Source organism: Mustela lutreola, chromosome 13 (assembly GCF_030435805.1).
Source record: "Mustela lutreola isolate mMusLut2 chromosome 13, mMusLut2.pri, whole genome shotgun sequence".
Taxonomy (NCBI): Eukaryota; Metazoa; Chordata; class Mammalia; order Carnivora; family Mustelidae; genus Mustela; species Mustela lutreola.
Window position 1 is genome coordinate 40,975,532 of NC_081302.1, and position 21,505 is coordinate 40,997,036.

At 34.9% G+C, this 21,505-nt stretch overlaps 1 non-coding gene and 1 pseudogene across 1 annotated transcript; one reads left to right on the forward strand and one right to left on the reverse strand.

Annotated features, from left to right (window-relative positions):
* Positions 1 to 660: 660 nt before the first annotated feature.
* On the reverse strand, positions 661 to 1,131 carry LOC131813602 (ubiquitin-ribosomal protein eS31 fusion protein-like; annotated as a pseudogene).
* An 18,565-nt stretch (positions 1,132 to 19,696) lies between these two features.
* On the forward strand, positions 19,697 to 19,801 carry LOC131814188 (U6 spliceosomal RNA). The gene has a single exon (XR_009347189.1). It is a non-coding gene; the product is annotated as a U6 spliceosomal RNA (small nuclear RNA).
* The last annotated feature ends 1,704 nt before the right edge of the window (positions 19,802 to 21,505 follow it).

Below are 21,505 nucleotides of genomic sequence, written 5' to 3' on the forward strand. Positions count from 1 at the left end.
CATTTTTTACCTGATATGGGCCAGAGACTTTACTTTCCCTTCTATCATTTTCAACAATACAAATCATATCCCCAGTGCTCCTTAAAACTCTGGGATTAGTAAAGCTTTATTTTAATTTCTATAGATTGCTATTAACTTCTGATTTGTTTAGATATGCACTTTAAGGGATATTTGTCTTGTCTAGTATTTGATTTATGCAAGTGCTACTAGGTTTTTATCATAGAAGTGTTTTCAAACATGCAGATTAGTGTATTTTTGAAGTCAAAGTGTCATAGCATTACGATACCTTATTATTAAATGTGGAAATTTTCCATATCATTTTTTAATTAAAAAGTTATCTTGTTTCTCTGATGTTTGTATTTCCTTTACTTATTTTAATATACATTGTGCTCTAAGTGTTGTGAAAAAGTAGCAATGAAATTTCTATTGGATTGTTTTTAAAAGTTTTGATATATTGATCTGTTTATAACTTTGAGTATTGTCATCCATCAATATGGACAATCTCTCCCTCGACAGATTGTTGTTCAAGTGATATTTGTAATTTCTCCATTAATGTCTCCTAAAATTTGGAGTTTTCTAAGAAGCTTGTGTTATTGTTGATGGAAAATTTATTCTATTGCTTATTGTTGTTATTATTATTATTTTAGTTAATGTATTTTACTAACCCCTATACAATTCCCTGACTTCCGATTTGTTGAAGCAAGAGGTCAGACATTTACCACAATAATGTCTGTCAAAGTGGCTAGCCATAAAAACTCCAGCACCACATTTTGTAGGGCATGTCCCACAAAGGCGATTGATTGTGCTCTTCTTTCCCTCTTTAAAATATTCCAAAACAGTTAGCTTAATCTTCTTTCTCTTATGCTTATTCTTCTCAGAAATGGTGTAAGATTTATTCTTTCTTTTCTTAACACCACCCAAAGTCTCAACACAAGATGAAGAGTGGACTTTAGATATTGCAGTCATACAAAGTACATGCATCTTCCCCTTGCTTGCAAAACTCAGTCTCTGCTTATCAAGAGGAATACCTTCCTTACCCTGGCTCTTGGTTTTTACATTTTTTATAGTATCTGGAGGTTCAACCTCAAGAGTAATGATCTTCCCCATTAGGGTTTTCACAAAAATCTGCATCTTGTTGGTGGTTCCACTACAGACAATAGATCAGAAAGTGATTCTCTTGTATTTTTTAATTAGTTATTACAATTTTATAAACTCAATAATCATTTTTTTGCTTATTTTCTATCCACAAAATAAATTTTAAAATACCTTTTGATGTAAGTATTTAAAATCACTTATACACTTAGGCTTTAGTCATTTTTTACCTTGATTTTTACCCTATTATGTTTTATATTTATTCAATTAATGTGGCATTTATTAATAAATGTTCTCATGCTTATCTGTCATTACCTCCGTAGAAAAAATACTGCTGGATGTGATATGGGTGGATTTTGAGAAACCTGATAAATAACACCCCTTTCCTTCATCTGAACCATTAGAAAAAATAATTTTGTTTGATCGATTAAGAAGGAAAATTAAAGAAGTTCAAGTTACTACTTATATTACCAACAAAGACTGGAATTGGTACTGTGGCTTATTTTTCTTAGTCATGTAGACTTGCTAATTCTTCTATTCAAAATTAGATAGATTTCCTCTTGGGATCATACATACTGCTGGAAAATCCCAAGTCTTTCCATTAAGATTCTGCTGTGGTAGGTAATCTTTGAAGTCTCCCTGTTTTGTTTCTTCTTTTTTTTTTTCTTTAATCAGATTTCTAATTGGTCTTTCTATGTCTATTATTGTCACATTTATTTATTTATTTATTTACATAGCTATATAAACATATCTTTATGAGAAAGGGAAAAAAAACTAAAGTTTATTTATAATATAGCTTTGTTTTATCTAGTAGGTTTTATTATATATTAATTTATTGAATTAATTCAGTTCTGTTTCAAAAGTATTCTGTTTCTATTGTAAACTATATATTTTTTTCTATTTTTCTGTTCAAAAAAGACTATTTTTTCCTCTATTTGTGTGTAGATCAGATTAGTATGTCCTGGTAGTTAGTTTTAAAATTTTTTACTTGTTATTGAGATGAGTATTTGTAGTTGCAGAGTTTGTTCACTCATTCAATAAATATTTATCCATCACCCACTCTGTGCAAGATACTTTTCTAAGAACTAAGACAACGTCAGTGAATCAAAAAGCTGCAAACCCCTAATTTAATGGATTGCATATTCTAGGAAGAAATTTTGGAGGGGAAAGCAAGATAAAGAAGCAAAATATATTCTATGATAAAACCAAAGAGAAAAAAACAATAGGATTGGGAAAAGAAATAGGAATATCAAGAACTGTAATGGGTCCAAATATTTATGCCATTTGCAAACCAATGCATTAGCTCACCACATTATTATAGATGTTGATTGAAGAGATGAGACTCTTGGGTCAGAGGTAAATGACATTATTATTGATAGCGTAGCAAAAATCATGAACATTAGCATATTTGCCTCAGGTCTGCTTGGACCTGAGTCCCACATGGGCAACACTGATTGGCCAAGAAAGATGCCTGTACAGTTTGTTACATTACAGAAGAGAAACCCTGAGCATAAAGAACCTGAATCTTTTATAACAGAGAGTAAGGATATCTGTCATTAGTTCTGAAAGAGACACTGTATTTTCCAAGATTGTTCATCATGCAAACATACCAGAAAGATAGGGGGAAAAAAAAAAGCCAAGACAAAACAGAACAGTTTGTGCCCTTGCTTACACGACCCACAGAAATGTAAGAGACTCCAGTGTCTCCCTGTAATATTCACCTATTGCTTTTACAACATCTTGGCTTTGGTTGAATCTCCTCATGTGTAAACTGCTGTTGGGCATTCTGGATAATGTTACTAACAGTGCCTGGGATCAAATCTGTTCTGTATGTCTCACAGAGAACATAGAGAATGTAGAGGCTGTCCTCTACAGGACTCCAAGCAGCAGAATTTGTCAAAGAACAATTCACCAAGGAACCATGTTTAAGCTTATTTCAGAGAAATCACCTTAGTCATGTGAGGCCTATATGATCTACTAGTAATGCTTTGTTTTTGTTTTTGTTTTAATATTTTCAAGTCTTTCATGACTACTTGTAAGGTTCATGTCACCATTTTAGGAGGGAAATAAATTAATTCCTAGGGTTGAATCCAGAGAAGAACCATAATTGCAGAGACCCATAGTAAGAAAGCATTGGTTACAACTGTTGGGGCCTCACATCTTTGTGGTAGTTCGATCTGCTAAGAGGCACAAGTCGACAATTCCTCTAACATAACCTCACAAGTGTTAGGTCCTGGCGTTTCCAGTTCAGTTGAATAATTGAGTTCAGTTCTTGTTTGTGGAGGGTTCATTATTCCAACCTCCCTAACTTGCCCAAACCAAGAATCAAATGTTTTTCATTCAGCCCATGGAAAGGCAGAGAAACAGCCAAGAGGATGGGAGTGAGAAAAAGATCCTGAGGTACTGACAGGCATTTTGTGGTGGACATACAGGATCCGGGGCCATCAGATTTATTTCTAACAGACACTTCAGAAGTTAAGGAAAAGAGTAATCAGATAGTGATAGGGTTTTTTTTTTGTTTGTTTGTTTTGTTTTTTGACTGCCAGAAAAATTGAGCATTATAAATTTGCCCAAGTAATCCCAAGGAACTTTAGTGCACGGGCCTCTGAATTGTGTCAGGAACTATCATCTACCTCTACTGGTAGAAGTGTGATAACAATGCAGTCAGGACTGAGGCTGCTGAGGCTTCTAACTTGCCAACTAACAGGACACTTTCTATAGAGTGAGACCTTAGGACATCAGAGATTCTCATGTTAAATTCTGACTGACCCACAGGGGGAAAAATTCCAGAAAGAATTTGTGTCACTAACATTTCTGTACATGAAACTCTTCATTATCATGATAATACTCCCTGGTACTCATGGTAGAGTAACTCATTAATTTCTATTATGCCCTCAGATGTAGAAGCAACAATAGTATATTGATCTGTCCTAAAGGATCTCCCATAAAATGTAATGTTAGTGTCCCCTCCCCACTGTGAAATTTGCCAAACCCCACCCAACATACCACTTTATTTATGAACCAGTTGAACAAGCACTTAAGATATCTGGGGAGAGAGTATGACTCACATCTACAAAGCATATTAATAGTCTATATGATTACTAAAATCCTCTGATTCAGTGGATGCCCTTTGGTGGGCATTCAAGTATCCTTAAAATCTGTGCCTATTCTGAGAGATTCACCCAAGTATCTTTTTTTTTAATCCACATTTTTTCTCACATTCAAATGTGGTATAGGTTGACTTCAGTCCAAAACAAACAAACAAACAAACAAACAAACAAAGTATGCATTATGCTGCAAGGTACAGCAAATTTTCTTCACTTTAGAAGGATGGTCATTGCATGCTGCAGACCACTGAACCCCCAGAAACCTCATTTAGGTAGCAAGACCCTAAAGTTTTGTGCTTATCTCCTACCCTCTATATCAAGGGTTAGAAAACTTTTTCTGCAAAGGACAATATAATAAATATTTAAAAATCTGTGATAGATATGTTGTTTTGATAGATATGTATGTTTCTGCTGCTCTAGTATAAAAATAACCAAAGACAATATGTAAACAGATGATCATAGCTTTGCTCAAATAAAACTTAATTTCTAAGATTGAGTGTCAATTTCTCCTCCAGTTGGAATATGGTCATACTAAGATATTCAAGTACTTCCTACTCATTAGATCCAATCAAAATGTTGTAATCAGTAATAAGCAGTGGAACTTGAAAAAGAAAAATGAAAAAAACCAAAATATTTATAGACAATACTATGACAAGGAACAGAATTGACATCACCCTACTAGGTAAGGAAAAATGGCTTCTCATAAATTTTATATATTGAGATAGGGAAGTCAGTAGTAGCCAAACCAATAGCTGCATACCAAGTACCAGGGGTGATGATTTGCCCAATAAAGAAATTAAATCAAAATAGCAGTTGCAACTCAAGTTAAAACCAAAATAAGCTAGAAATAATACAGTTATTATTCAAGTACCCCCTGACTTGGAGTAGACTAAACAGGTGACATCCATTGAATTTAGTACTTGTTACTATGGATTAGTTTTAAAGTACATTTATCATGGCCTTAATACCTACAGTTTCACCAAGGGCATGCCACTGCTTCTGTTTAATTATCTTGGTAGGGAGGGGACATTAGGAGGAGTCTCATTATGATAGAAGATGACTGTGACAGAGCTGAAGAGAATGAACATGCCCTTTCTTGGCATGTGCCCCGGGGGAGGGGGGTGTTGGGGAATGTTTTACAGGTTTTCAAGTATAGAGAAGCAAAGTTGCTGAAAAGAAACACCACAGCATGACACTCCCACGAGCAAGGAAGGCTCTTTAATCCAGGATCCAAAATCCTCAGTTTCATCCGGGTCCAAAGTTTCCATTCCAAGTTTCAGGGTCTCTTATTTTTCCTAACCTGCACCCCATTTGTCCCATGAGAAACTTGTTGAGTCTGTGAATCCAGCTGTTGTATTTCTGCTGCATATGATTTTTTTTTTTTTTTTTTTTTTAAATTTGAGAGAGACAGAGAGTAAGAGTGAGTGAGAGAGCATGAGCAGGGGGAAAAGGAAGAGGGAGCGGGTGAAATAGACTCACCGATGAGCAGGAAGCCTGACACGGGACTCAATCCTGGGACCCTGGGATCATGACCTGAGCCAAAAACAGACGTTTAACTGACTGAACCACCCAGGTGTGACCAAAATTAAATTTTGCATTTCTTTTAAACAATATTGGTTCTGATGATACAAAAGATAATGGATCATTTTATAGCTGTTATGGAAGTTCTTTAGTTTTCAGACTGAATTTAAATTGAGAGTTAAAGACTTGAGCTGGTCATTTTCTTTCTATAAGCAGCACATTCAAAGGAATGCATGTAGCACCACACTCAGACAGTGGTCCATAATTACCCTGGAAACAGTCAAGTGGAGCTGCCTCTTGATCTCTCAAGGTACTTATTTCTGTTAGAATTTTATCTTCATCAACCACATGTGATGACTTGATATATAAGAAGCTGTGCACACTAGCTTCCCAGTGACCATTTACAAGGAGTTCAGCACTACATTAATACCCAATCTAATCCCATCCAGGAGAGGCTGTCTGCCAGAATCACTCCCAGTATCAACTCCGTATCAGTCAGCTCCAATTGGGAGTCAGAAAAAGCTCTTATTTTGAGAAAGGACATTTTAATAGAAAGAGTGCACAATTAGGCAAAAGTGGTTGACTAGTTAAAGAGGTAAGGAAATACTCCAGGAGATCTAAAATTAGTGAAGGCAGACACAAAGTTACAATCTATAGACTAAGGGAGAGTGATGACAAAGGAAGACGCCCACCCAAAGACAGATTCAAATCTCTTTGAAAAGGGTTAGACAGACTCAGAAGCCAACAGCCCTACTCGCGTAAAAGCAACTTGCCTGAGAGTACGAGCTGGAGCTATGCTGCTGGAGTCACTCACAGTTGTCACAAGGTGTGGGTTGGGCACATCAGGTCTCTAGATGTAGTCACTAGGTTGGGATAGTTGATGGAGTATGCTGCCACAGCCTTGCTGGGGAAACAGGGAAGGCAGGTAGTAAGAAGTAGTTGTTAGGTAGGAAAGTCGCTGTCTTAGTGATGGTAGAAACTTGCTCATAGAAATAGCACACTGATTGGGAGAGTGTGGCCTGAGGGAGTAGCAGGTATGCTCTTTACTTTGGGCCGTAGGTGTAGGTAGACAAATGTCCCGTGAGCTTGACTAAAACCTGCCATAAATGCATCCTCATGTTGGGAGAGTCTGTGAGGTCCACTAATACTGTTTGGGAAATAGAGCTGAAAATGGAATCTCCTGATACCCGAGAAAACTGCTCTACAAAAGAAAAGAAATAAAACCAGTTTTATTATTGAAAGAGTATTAAACCATAATGTGATGTGCATCACAGACATTTTCTAAACAGATTGCAAAAAATCTGCAATAGATACTATGAAATCTCATCCTTGTACATAGCCAAGCAACACATTTTATACATTATTTTCAAAATAAACAATAACTAATCCTTAATTAAGAGGACTCTACCGCACCATTTGTTACATACAGCACATCCTAAATCACCTTGTAATTGGAGTAGCCACTTGTTCTGTTAAATGTTTTTAAAAGAAAAAAAAGGGGGGGCACCTGGGTGGCTCAGATGTTAAGCGTCTGTCTTCGGCTCAGGTCATGATCCCAGGGTCCTGGGATGGAACCCCACATCAGGGTCCCTGCTCAGCGAGAAGCCTGCTTCTCCCTCTCACAATCCCCCCTGCTTGTGCTCCCTCTCTCACACTGTGTCTCTCTCTGTCAAATAAATAAATACAAATCTTTAAAAAAAAAAAAATATATATATATATATATAGTATCTTTATGACAGGAAAAATGGTAGGTTTAGAACTTGGGGCCAGGAAACTGGGAAATACGGGCTGATATCTTGCATTTCAAGATATGGTTCCCAGGCCTTGACAGGTTCCCAAGTTCCTGGGACACTCCTTCACTCATTAAATAGATTTATACTCAGTTCAAAGAGGCAAAGAAAGAACATACAAGTTTTCTAAAATAAACACTTTAAAAAAGGGGAGGAAGATGGGAGTCTCTTCCCTTATTTTTACCAAGGAGAATTAAGCCCCTATTTTTAATATGTATTTGTTCTTACAATATGAGTGTCAATGGGTCTTAGCAATCATGTTTAATAAAAGGAAAACTGGAAGCAGTACCAGAACTGGGAAAGGAAGTGAAATCCTGTCTCTGTTTCCTTACAATGTCACTCTAGTGCTTTCTGTTGACAAGGTTGAGCATTTTTGCTCAATAATAATAATAAGGATATTGCTCTAGACAAAGAAGTGTTGATTAGGAGCTGAAAGACAGTAAATTAATAACCTTGCTCACATCTTTTACACACTTTTCTTACTCTACTTTTTATTTCTAAAATAATTAATCCCAGATATTACATCATAAAAGTATATAGACATATAAATTATTACTTTTTACAGTGACAAAGTCCCCATGTGGACCCCGTTATTGCACGGTACCATAATTTTTTCAATTTATTTATTGATGGGTAATAAGTTGTATCCACAAGCACTATTTAAAATTGAAAATACTACTGCAATAAGATATACTTGCGTATGTGTGTTTTGGATTTTTGCCAGAGTATTTTAGAATAGATTTCTTCAAATGAGATCTCAGTGTAAAAGGGGAAATGCATATGTAATTTGCCAAATTCCCTTCCATAAGGTTGTACCACTTTGCTTTCCCAACAAAAATGTAGGAGTTCTAGCTTCTCTGTAGCCTTGACAACAAAGTACTTCTGCAAACTTTTGAATGTTTGCCAATCGTATAGATAAGATATGGTGTATAAGCAAAGCTGTAATTTGCATTTGTATTTAGTTATAGCATTTAATTCTCTCCTTTAGAGAGCTTATTGTTTTTACTCTTAATAAGTAAAAAAAGTGAATGTAGAATTTTAATTTGGAATGCTGCCCTAAGCAGGCTTCTTTTAATCTCCTAGACATATGTATCTTTATTTTAATATTGATTCAAGCATGTAAGGCATTTGTTAATGAGTAAGATATATTTCAGGATAATCATTATTTCTGGAAACATGGTTATTAGATAAAGAATTAATATAAAAACAATTTATTAATGGATTTAAGGGGGTTGGCAAAGTAAGCTGAGAACTCTTTATAAAAATAGGAAGATAGGGACTACTGGGTGGCTCAGTGGGTTAAAGCCTCCACCTTGAGCTCAGGTCATGATCCTGGGGTTCTGAGATCAAGCCCTCCATCAGGCTCTCTGCTCAGCAGGGAGCCTGCTTCCCCATCTCTCTCTCTGCCTGCCTCTCTGCCTACTTGTGATCTCTGTCTGTCAAATAAATAAATAAAATATTTTAAAAAATTATTTAAAAAATAGGAAGATACTAGAAAAGCCATGAGACACATAAAAAAAGAAAACAAAAACAAAAACTATTATCTGTGAATCTTGGAGAGAAAAAAATGTTAAGCTCAAATGAGAAGTCAGAGGAAGTAAAGTAATATTGCTGATTAGATCTGTCTTAAGGTATAATGCAATACTGATCCTGGAGAAAGTAGGAAAGAAACAGGATATAAATCCTTCAAAAAAGCATCTCCTTACAATAAGTTTTCATGGTTACATTTGTGTTTAGAAATACAAACTAAGAACTATTTTTCATAAGGAAAAAAACAAAATAAAACACACCAAAACAAATCTCCATTTTTTTTTTTTTTTTAATTTTTTATTTTTTATAAACATATATTTTTTATATACATATATTTTTATCCCCAGGTCTGTGAATCACCAGGTTTACACACTTCACAGCACTCACCAAATCTCCATTTTAAGCATTTCAATCTTAATGCCACCCAATCACAACCAAACTTTTTGGACTATATTTTTGGGGGGGGGGCATGATTAATTTAACACTCTGTTTCTTCTTCTCCATTTCCCCACAAAAGACTACTCCTTTTAAAACTTTTACTGGGGGTACCTGGGTGGCTCAGTGTGTTAAAGTCTCTGCCTTCGGCTTAAGTCATGATCCCAGGACCCTGGGATTGAGCCCTGCATTGGGCTCTCTGCTCAGCAGGGATCCTGCTTCCCCTCTCCTCCATGCTTCTCTGCCTACTTGTGCTATCTGTCTGTCAAATAAATAAATAAAATCTTTTAAAAAATAAATAAAAATAAAAATTTTACTAGGTTATGTATACTCCCTTTAATTTTTATAAATAACTGGCTTTGACTACAGATATTCACTATATCATTATGATGGCAAGCTCGTGGAAATCAAATCTAATTTATCTGAGCTTATATTTGTTCACTTAACTACCAAGCTAACCGGGCAATAGCTAGACCTACTTTTGTTTGGAGAAAATATATAACATATATGAGTGAAGCAGTGTGCGTTAAGGCAGGTGATGGGTAAGAGAAGTGTTTATAAATTCTACAACAAAAGCAAAAGAAAGTTTAGTCATACCTAATAGAGGCTGACATACTTCATTCAGGTGTTCTTTTCCCCAGTCACTTTTTATGTGGGTATGACTCTCAGACAATATCTCTGAAAGTATTGTCTCTTTTCCAAATTCATTCTCCTCAGTCTAAGCAGAATAATTTAATTAATACACAAAATATGAAAATAGTGTCCTTCGTATTTATAAATAAATGAATTTTGTTTTTTAAATTAAATTTAATATTTTTTCAGTGTTCAAAAATCCATTGCTTATGCACCACACCTATGACCCATGCAATACGTGCCCTCCATAATACCCACCACCGGGCTTACCCAAACACCTACTCCCCTCCCCGCCAAAACCCTCAGTTTGGTTCTCAGAGGCCACGGTACTTATGTGCCTTAGGTCATCACCTTCTCAATCAATATTTTAATTTGCATTTGACTTGAACACAATTGTTTTTACAATGAGTTTCAGAAACATCAACTTCATATATACAGAAAAGAAAGTGTAACCTGATTTCTTCATGTGAAAAAGGTTGGGGTTTTTGTTTAAAACAAACAATTTTGGGATGCCTGGATGGTTCAGTTGGTTAAGTGTTTGCCTTTGGCTGGGTTCATAATCCCAGGATCCTAGGATCTAGTTCCCCATCAAGCTCATTGGTCAGTGGGGAGCCTGCTTCTTTCTCTGCCTGCCTCACACTTGCTTGTGCTCTCTCAGTCTGTCTGTCTCTCTCTCTCGGACAGATAAATAAAGAAAATCTCAAAAAAATATATGAATTGTCTGTGTAATTTAATGGCTTTTTAAAAAAGCAGATGTAATCCTATGCTTAAATTATACAGGAATAGAATATTAGATCTTGGGAGAAGTAGCCACATTATATAGTTTGATGGTTAGAATTTACCTAGAGATGATATAGAAAAGCCCACATGAGGTCTCATTATAATTCTACATGCAAAGAGTTCACTATCAATGTTAATTTGAGATGGTGAGGACATAAAAATACTTTTGCTTGCAACCTTCAAGGGCTAGTCTAAATCAGATTATCAGTAAATACAGACAGGTCTCAGAGATTATACCAGATTTAAGAAGTTCTAAAAATTTACAAACAGTGATGAAATAGACAAATTAGTAAGGATTTATACTTAACACATGAAAAATGGGAGATTTATTATTATCCCAAATGACATTAGAAAAAAATGGTATCTGCTTAATATAACATTTTCAAGTATTTAAAACAAGTTAGGATGAAGATTGACAATTTTAGTGATAGACTGTGTTTAAATGAGAGTGGATTGGCCCTCCTATTTGTTCATTCTTGCTGTTAGCCAAGAGATGGATGGTCATTTGCTTGAGGTAGAGGATATAAGAATCTACAAGGCACAGTTCCTGCTCCCCAGTTTACATCAACTTATTTTTGTTACAGTAATTTTAGTACCTTTTTCAATAAGTTAATCAGATGACTTTTATCAGTTCTTTGTTTTTGTTTCTTCTTAGGAATCCTCCTTCCGCAACACACACACACGTGCGCGCATGCACACACATGTGCGCACACACACAAACATGCACATGCACACACGCACAGAGCAATGAGTTTGTAATTGTTAGCTTTTTTGACACTTAACATATATTTTACCTGGATAGCATATATTTAGATTGCATTTCCGTTGTAGAGTTTGCCTGATTTGTAAGTATTTTTATTTCCTTGTTTTCACCTTGTTCCTTTTAAAAGTATGTCAAATTTCATATATATATAGATTTTGCCCATGTTGAAACTCTACTGGAATGGCTAAAACATACTAAATTCCTTTATCACTTTACAAATTCTGGTGTGTGTTTGTTTTTCTATTTGTAGTTTATCTGGGGAGATACAGATAACATTTATGATCTTTACTTGCTCATATGAGAATTGCTGCTGTTAAAATACCCTGAAAACAGCATTTCAAATTAAGCCAGAAATGATTTGCCCCATGCTGTTGTCATCTTGTGTGAGACTTAAACAAGAAACAACTGTGAAATAAAAGCTACTAGTAATGCCCAGAAAACTGAAGTGAAACATAAAGAAACTCAAGCATGACTGGATAGTACATTTTCTTTCCCCATGCTTCTACTAAATGAAAAGAAGATGATAATGTGTGACATAAAGTTGAAAGAGATCACAAAACAACAGATTTTAATTCTAAATATAGAAAGAATTTATAAAATGGATCATTTCTCTAGTAGTTTAGTCTTCATATAATTGAACAATGATGTGCTAATGGTGTATTTATTAAATGGTGATCCATTGAATGTGATATTCTTTAAAATTAAGAGAAATGCCTTTGGAATAATTGAGTTGTTTTACAACATGAGTGTCAATATTAGAAGAGTCATTTCATATTTTGCTTATTTCTTAAAATTACTGTATACTTATTGCTGGACAAAGAACACTGGTTTATAGAGCAGTATTCTTCCAAGTCTTTGACTGCTTTGGGGGGCATTTTCTTGACAAGTTTTGCTCTATTTCCTAAGTTTTAAAACTCTAGACCCTGGGGTCATGCTAATGCAGTACCTGATGGAGTAGAAAGAAACCGAACATACTACTTCAAATCAGCTACAGTATGTCTCAGGGTTCTTGTAGGTTACATGAAGCACAATGAAAATTGTTGATGCACATAAAATCATTAGTTCCATTTCCAACACTATCCTATTTAAAATAATCAAACACAATTTGTAATTAAAATGGTACTATCAATGAAGGTGTCAGTTGGAAGGGTGATTATTAGCCATTAAAAAGTGAAAAGATCTATTTACTCTCACATCCTATGTGGGCATTTTGGAAAGTGCAATAGTATTTGAAGCCATGTTTCAACTCAGAATTCATGTATTAATAACCATGTGCTACAATAGCAATTCAGAATAGTTTCATAAAAAGCATTTACAGTTAAATTCATATTCAGTCTTCACTATGTGATTTTCTCTATGGAGTTCTTAGGAAATGTTACTCAAGTTGCTCTTTGTTTAATGGAGAGAGGCACACATCTATCTGTTTGTACTATTAGCTTATTATTAGGTGAACCATGAATTTTTAAGTTAGTGACCCCAATATCTAACATTTTAGTATATAATGGACTAAAAATAAATGAACATTTTACAGGTTTTCTGTTTTTAAACATTTCTTAACATGTAATTGATTTCAAAATTAATTTGGGCTTTTTTTTTAACAATCAATAAAATGTATCATAGGAACTATGCTTTCAAATCTTATCAGGTATTATTACACTATTTTATCAAGTACATTTTTTATGCATACAGGTTATTGAATTTGAGATTTTTAAAAACTATATTAAGTTAGTATTATATGCTTAGAAAGGAGACATACCAAAGCAAACTTGCCTAAGATCCAAATGTTGGTAATGACAAAGTCAGAATTCTAATATAGGCTTGTCTGGTTCTAAATGCTTTATTCTTTGCCCTATGAGGGAGTATTTATTATTTAAAGCTGGCTCTGGAATCTTTTATAACATTTAGTCAATTAAATCTAAATCAGTAGGGTAATATGTAAAACACGTAACGGGAGGGTATTTGGTCTAACTGAAGCACAAGGGGATAAAGCTTTGGCAAAGTCTATATGTTTACAAACACAATAATCTCTCATAATCTTTAGTACTAAAACTTTCCTCTTACTATGTTTTTGGTTTTCTTTTTATTATGATACTATAAATATAGATTACCAGAGCTCTGTTTGCAAACACTGTTTACAAATTGAAATCATTAAATTAATAATTTTAGTATACCTATGTGCTAATGCCTGTGGTAACCTATATACTTCTTCCTAAGACAAATAAAAATGTTATTGCAGCTTCAAGGTTAGAAGCTTTCAGAGAAAAGTTTTCCATCTGTATTTTTCATGATCCTATCAGTGGATCTACATCTGATATCTATAACAGATATGCCCTGTAGGGACCAGATTCATAAAGAATGGGTTAGAACATAAGAAATAAATGGAAGACATTCATAATCAATCAAGAAGTTCTTTCCTAGTTAGTGTGGACAAGACCTCAAAATCCTTCTCAACAAACACTCCAGGCAGCCAGTACCATTTGATCAGAGTTGGCGTGGGAGTTGAAACCAGTTTACCACCCCTGCCCTCACTTACATTCTTAACACAGTTGCCGAACTTATCATTCCAGCATTCTATTCTCCTACTAAAATCCATTGTTGACTTGACATTGCCTTTAAAATGAAGAACAAACTCTTGAAATATAGCATAGAATGCTAACACAGCTATCTCTTCAGCCTTGATGCCAGTCCTACTTCCCCAAATACACCTCAACACAGACACACACATATACCCTCTCTCTCACTCTCTCACACACACAATACGTTCCCAAGTAGACACACACATAAACACATGTACCACCACATACTTTAACATACACTTATACACACATATCAAGAGACACACATCTGCACTCAATTCAAATAATAATGACTTGTAAAACTCTTCCAAATCTTTCAAAAGTTGTATATATTGTTGTCTCTATTTTAGTCACCATCATTCTTCATATTTTTTGAATTATATAATCTATACTTAGCCTTTCTGACAAATCTCCTTGATTACTTGGGTTGAGTTCTGTGTCCAAGATGATTTTTTTATATTACTCTTTAGAAAACCATTAGAATTCAGTATGTACTATTGTCATCATATGGATTGTATTGCATTTATTAATATTGGCTTAATTGTCTATATAAATTGAACATATATAAGAGTACTGTAGGATAATTGATTACTTGTTTTCTGATGCATAGAATGTGTATGCCATATAATAAGCATTTAACAAATTATTTTATATTAATTGAACATATATTGTTTCGTTTTATAATTTATATACTAATGCCTATTTATCATGTTATGTGTTATTGTTATAAATATTTTGTATGCACTAATTCTTTTACCCTCACAATAGCCTTTGACTTAAAGACTATATTCCGGGGAGCCTGGGTGGCTCAGTGGGTTAAGCCACTGCTTTCGGCTCAGGTCATGATCCCAGGGTCCTGGGATGGAGTCCTGCATTGGGCTCTCTGCTCAGCAGGGAGCCTGCTTCCTCCTCTCTCTCTCTCTCTGCCTGCCTCTCTGCCTACTTGTTATCTCTCTCTGTCAAGTAAATAAATAAATTTTAAAAAAAAGATTATATTCCAATTGTAGAGATGAGAAACTTGATGTTTTTATTCAATTTCTCCCAAAGGAGACTGTGATGAAGATTATTAAGCAAATGATTTATCTAGAAAGTGCCCCCAGGAGAAACCAGAAGGAAATAAAGGAAGCAGGTTGGGAAGGTAAAACAACAAAAACAAAAACAAAACAAAACGAAAAAACCTAGTAAGGTGTAATTTCTAGCTAAGTGTGGCCTTATCCCAGAGAGAAGTTCTAGAATATAAATTAGGTCTTATATATTGTCCTAAAGGCAAATGAGCTGAATTTTCACCCTACTGCACGTTAGTCCTTGGCTAACAATACCCCAGGCAGTTATAAGCTTCGAAGCAAATCTCTCTCTCTCTCTCTACCTATAGTCAAAACAGCTTTTCATGCAAATGGGAGTCTTCTGAATAGAGTCCCTACTGCAGCAGTTTGAAGCAAGTAACATACAAGGGAAGTAGGAATGAACAAAACAGTTAAAGGGATCTAGATCCAAGGAGTACTGTGGGGGTTCCTACAGGCTTCATTATAAGGAGGCTAAATAACTTGCCCAAGTTCTCCCAGTTAGACAGCAGAGCTGAATTGGAACACTGAGCTTCCTGTTCTCAATTCTGCATTCTTAACTACTGTCCTATGTTGTTATTCCTCCATTATATTAATTTAGAACTTTAATCTTTTAGCCTGATTTCTACTTAATTGACTAAACTATCAGCTAAAATATGCTGCACTCTGAAGTCTGACCAAATCATTCTTTAAGGTTTATATTTTGCAATGTACAATGTGTATTTTGGTAAGAATAGGGGCTTTGGGATCAGAGAGTTATGGGTTATAATCCTTGATTCATTCTGTATTATGCAGGGTTCTCCAGAGAAACAGAATCAATGCCATGTGTATATATAAGAGATTTATTTTAAGGAACTGACCCACAGGGTTATGAAGGCTAGCAACTCCAAAATATGCAGGGTAGCCTGGACTGGAAACCCAGGGAAGAGCTGATGTTACAGTCCTGGTCTGAGGGTCAAGTGGGTAGAATTCCCACTTGCTCAGAGGAGCTCAGTCTTTATTTTAGTGAGAACCTCAACTGACTAGATGAGTCCCATCCAAACCATCAAGGGCAATTGCTTTACAGACAACCAATGGATTTAAATGCTAACATCACCCCAAACCATACTCACAGAACCATCAGAAATGTTGAGAATAATATTTTACCAACTGTCTGGGCATCATGGCTCAATCAAATTGACACAAAATATTAACCATCATACGCACTTTTATAATTACCTTTAAGAAACTTTCTAACCTCTCAAACTGAGTTTCCTCTTATAATTTTACCTCGTTTTCTTTATCCTTTATGTGTTTTCTTATCATCATTAGTAATCACAACATTGTTAGTTCAAGCCAAGAATTAATTGGCATAGAATGAGAATAGAACAAAGCACCTAGCAATGTAGCAATAATATATATTACATAAATGGCAATATTTACAGAAAGCAGGTCTAATTTCTTCATTTTTTTCTCCCTCAGAGTTTGTGGGTTTGGGGATTCAGAGTTTGAAAAGGTACATGTCAATGATTAGTTTGTTTAGATGATTATAAGGAATTAGAGCATACGATTGTTCCTTTTATAGTGCCCATTTCTTTGCCTTTGTAGAAAAAGGAGAAAAAATATATAATGTTAAGAATTTTTTACAAAATGGTATATGAATAAAAGACTTTTAATTTTCAGAAAAATAAAAATGTTCCCCTGCTGGAAATGAATCATTTATAATAATCTAAGTTTCAGGAATATGTTAGCTGTCTCAGAGCCTTAAGAAATATTGCTTTCTATGTATTAAATTATTTTTACTTTTTTTTTTTTTTTGGTGATTAACTGTTGGAAAAGAAACTGATTATCTTATACTATTCAATGTCTACTACTTCATACAGAGTGGACAATACAGAAATGTTTGCTAATAGTATATTGCAAGCAATATTGCATTAAATGTTTTGTAAGTTTTATATTCTCATAATGTATTGAGACTTACAAACAATAAACAATGCACAGAACACACTACAAAATCAAGCCTGTCAAACAGGCATTAAAAGGGGTATTCATAGATAATAATTAGTGTGAGAGGCTTCAAATCAAGGTGACAGGAAGTAAGGAATGACTTCCTTTAGAGATAACCTAAATTATGACCCAAAGGAATGGAGAGAGTTGATCACCAAAGAACCAGAAGATAGGTTTTTAGACATTAGGGAAATCAAATGCAAAACACATGAAATAAAGAAAGTAAAGAAGATAGCATGATGTAGAGTCAATCAGAGAACCAATGATGCTTGAACATAGTGAGCTGGGAAGAGTAAAGTAACATTAGAGAAGCAGAAACAGGCCAGGCAAGAATTGAACCGATTGTCCACTTTCTTCTAAGTTAATGAGAGCTAATCGTTTCTCTGACTTTTGGCTAAGATGAAGTATAAGTTAATGAGAGCTAGGTAGTCACAGATCAAGAGCTCTAGAAGGTATAATGTAAGTTTGAGAAGGAAGATGAAGCATGAGAGTATGCAATTTAGAACACTGAAATGAAACTAGGAGTCCATTTGACAAAAAGAAAGAAAAAACAGGCGTTGAAGATTTTTGGTAAAGGCAAAAGCATAGAGGAATAGTGGACATAATGGAATACCTTTTTTAAAATTAAGGGAATTTAGTTCTAGAATCATGGTAGCAAATACATAAATCACATGGTGTCATGGCCACACATTCTATTTCCACTACTACAAGTTGGTGGAGATATGACTAAGTGGTATCCTCTTTGTTTTTTCCTAGAATGACAAACAAATACACAATCCCCTTCTCTTAGCACAAGAGACATCTCCCTACATCTCCCTACAAGTATTAGCATGGCAAAGAAGCCCTCTTTCATAAATGAGAAGCTTTTCCTTACTTTGGTAACTCTTCAAGACACAAAATTTCCATAACAAATTTATGCTAAAATCAAGATCTTTATTCATAATTCTTTGACTTTGTCAATCTCTCTAATCCATTTATTCTACCATTAGGTCACTATTTATGAAGATATCCTGGCTTCCCCTCTTTACATAACTCAATTAAATTTTATAATCATCAGTAGTGTTAAATCCTTTCTACTTATCTTAGTCCCCTAACACACTTTAACCATAATTGTTTGCTTAATTGTTTAATTTCCTTGACTCTATGGTTCTTGACCTCAAGGATATTGTTTATTTACTTGAAAGTTCTTTATTTAGCACTGAAAAGGCACTATCTATATTTATAGTTGTATCTATCTACTAATGTTATATCTGAACCCAATGATTTATTGATATAACCAACTTGCCAAGTTAAAAAATAATAATTAGTAAGAAGCAGTGCATTATAACAACAAACGATGATTTAAGAATACGTTCTAGGATATCACCTCACACCAGTCAGAATGGCTAAAATCAACAAGTCAGGAAATGACAGATGCTGGCGAGGATGTGGAGAAAGGGGAACCCTCCTACACTGTTGGTGGGAATGCAAGCTGGTGTAACCACTCTGGAAAACAGCATGAAGGTTCCTCAAAATGTTGAAAATAGAACTGCCCTATGACCCAGCAATTGCACTACTGGGTATTTACCCTAAAGATACAAACGTAGTGATCCAAAGGGGCACGTGAACCCGAATGTTTATAGCAGCAATATCCACAATAGCCAAACTATGGAAAGAACCTAGATGTCCATCAACAGATGAATGGATCAAGAAGATGTGGTATATATACACAATGGAATACTATGCAGCCATCAAAAGAAATGAAATCTTGCATTTGCGACAACATGGATGGAACTAGAGCGTATCATGCTTAGCGAAATTAGTCAAGCAGAGAAAGACAACTATCATATGATCTCCCTGATATGAGGAAGTGGTGATGCAACATGGGGGCTTAAGTGGGTACGAGAAGAATAAATGAAAGAAGATGGGATTGGGAGGGAGACAAACCATAAGTGACTCTTAATCTCACAAAACAAACTGAGGGTTGCCGGGGGGAGGGGGTTTGGGAGAAGGGGTTGGGATTATGGACATTGGGGAGGGCATGTGATTTGGTGAGTGCTGTGAAGTGTGTAAACCTGGTGATTCACAGACCTGTACCCCTGGGGATAAAAATATATGTTTATAAAAAATAAAAAAAATTAAAAAAAAAAAAAAAGAATACGTTCTAGGGCAAAAAAAAAGAAAGAAAGAAAGAAAAAAAAGAAAAAAGTTATACACATATCTATATCCTAATTTCCAGGCATACAAAAAATAGGCAAAGTGGAGAAACAAGTTATAAACAAGTAGACAAATAATACATACGTTGCTAATACTCCCATTTAGTACTGTAGCTATAAGAACCTAAGCAGCAAATAATTCAATTACAAGTTAGTGATGATATATTTTATTATATTCTTTATCAAATTGCTATAAGGAGAAAGATTCTACTGGAACAAAAATAAACATGCTTTTTGCAGCAGCACATACACTAAAATTGGAACTATACATAGAAGATTTGCAGGGCCCTTGCATGAGGATGACCCAAATTCATGAAGTGTTTCATATTTAAAAACAAAACATAAAAACCTTATGAAATGTCAATTTAACTTTTACATTAATTTAATTAGATTTGGGGTGACATATTTTATTTTGGTTTTTATTCTGTAGCCAAGGCAACAATGATTTTAAAATATCATTGAGGGGTGCCTGGGTGGCTCAGTGGGTTAAGCCTCTGCCTTTGGCTCAGGTCATGATCCCAGGGTCCTTGGATCGAGCCCCGATAAGGCTCTCTGCTCATCAGGGAGCCTGCTTCCCCTCCTCTCTCTCTCTCTCTCTGCCTACTTGTGATCTCTCTGTCAAATAAATAAATAAAATCTTTAAAAAATATATCATTGATATAATTGATCCATTTTTTATGTGTAACTTCACAATGGAATGCATAATATTCTAAATTTAAAGACATAACAATGAAATTCAGTCTCTCAGATGACCAGTGAATTCAGGCTGAGAGTTTGATTATCTTATTATTTTGGTTTCTTAAAGTATATATATTGAGATTATATATATATATATATATATATATATATATATATATATGTAGAGTGTGTGTGTGTGTGAGTGTGTGTATATGATTAAGTAATATATATTATTATTAAGCAATTTATTTATGCTTAAATCTTTTCTTTTTCTAAAATCCCCTCTGGGACAACTGAAGAACAGCTTTATCAACACTGAACAGACTCTTAGATGACATGTTGGAAATTTGTTGTAGTATTTACAAATAAAAATATTGCTTTAGTATGTGTGTCATGAGTAATAAATATGGCTACATTCTATGTTTTAGCAAAAGGAATGCATTACAGTTAAAGAGAATCATAATTTCTAGGAACCATAACATGCCATTTTTCTCTCATCTTTTGTTATTTAAAGGGATTTACAGAAGGCTTAGCTGAGGTTTAGTAAGACATTTCATGACCCAATGTATTCATTATTCATTGCTGTGTAACAAATAAGCCCAAAATTTAGCAGCTAAAAGCACAGACCACCTATTATCTTATAGTTTCTGGAGGGGCAGGAATTTGGGAACAATGTAGTTGGATAAATTTAACTGAGGTTATTTCACAAAGCTGCAATCAAGATGTTATCTGAGACTACAGTCATTTCAGACTCATGTCGAGGAGGAATTGCTTCTAAGCACACTCAAATGCTACTGGCTTAAGACAGCAGGTCCTTACCATGTGGTCAGTTCCAAAGGAATACAGACACTGTGACAACCTTTATTTCACCAAAGCAAAGTAAGAGATAGAGACAACTAAAGCTAGAGTAAGAGAGAAACAAGAAATATTTTCCAAGATGGAAGGCATTTTTTTTTTAAACCTAATACCAAACATCCTGTTACTTCTTCCGTATTTTGTACAAAGAAAAAAAAATCTACAGTCCAAAATTAGTGAAGGAAATTACATCAGAGCATGAACAAAGAGCCAAAGTTTACTGGGGGTCATCCTAGAGCCTGTCAACCAGAGTCTTCTCTCAAGTAATCAATAAGTCATATCTTTCAACTATGCAGAATGTACTCTATCCCCTCCAAATTACCTTGACTTTTATCCTTATGGAGTCAGTTCAAAGTCCATAGGCTCAACGTCTAAATCATGTCCAGATACAAATAAAGCAACCTGAATGTATTTGCTCAAGTACACCACCTCAAGTTTGACTTCTCCAAATCTGTGGATCTGAAAGTAGAGAGATAAGTAACCTGCCCCCATTTCCCCAACAA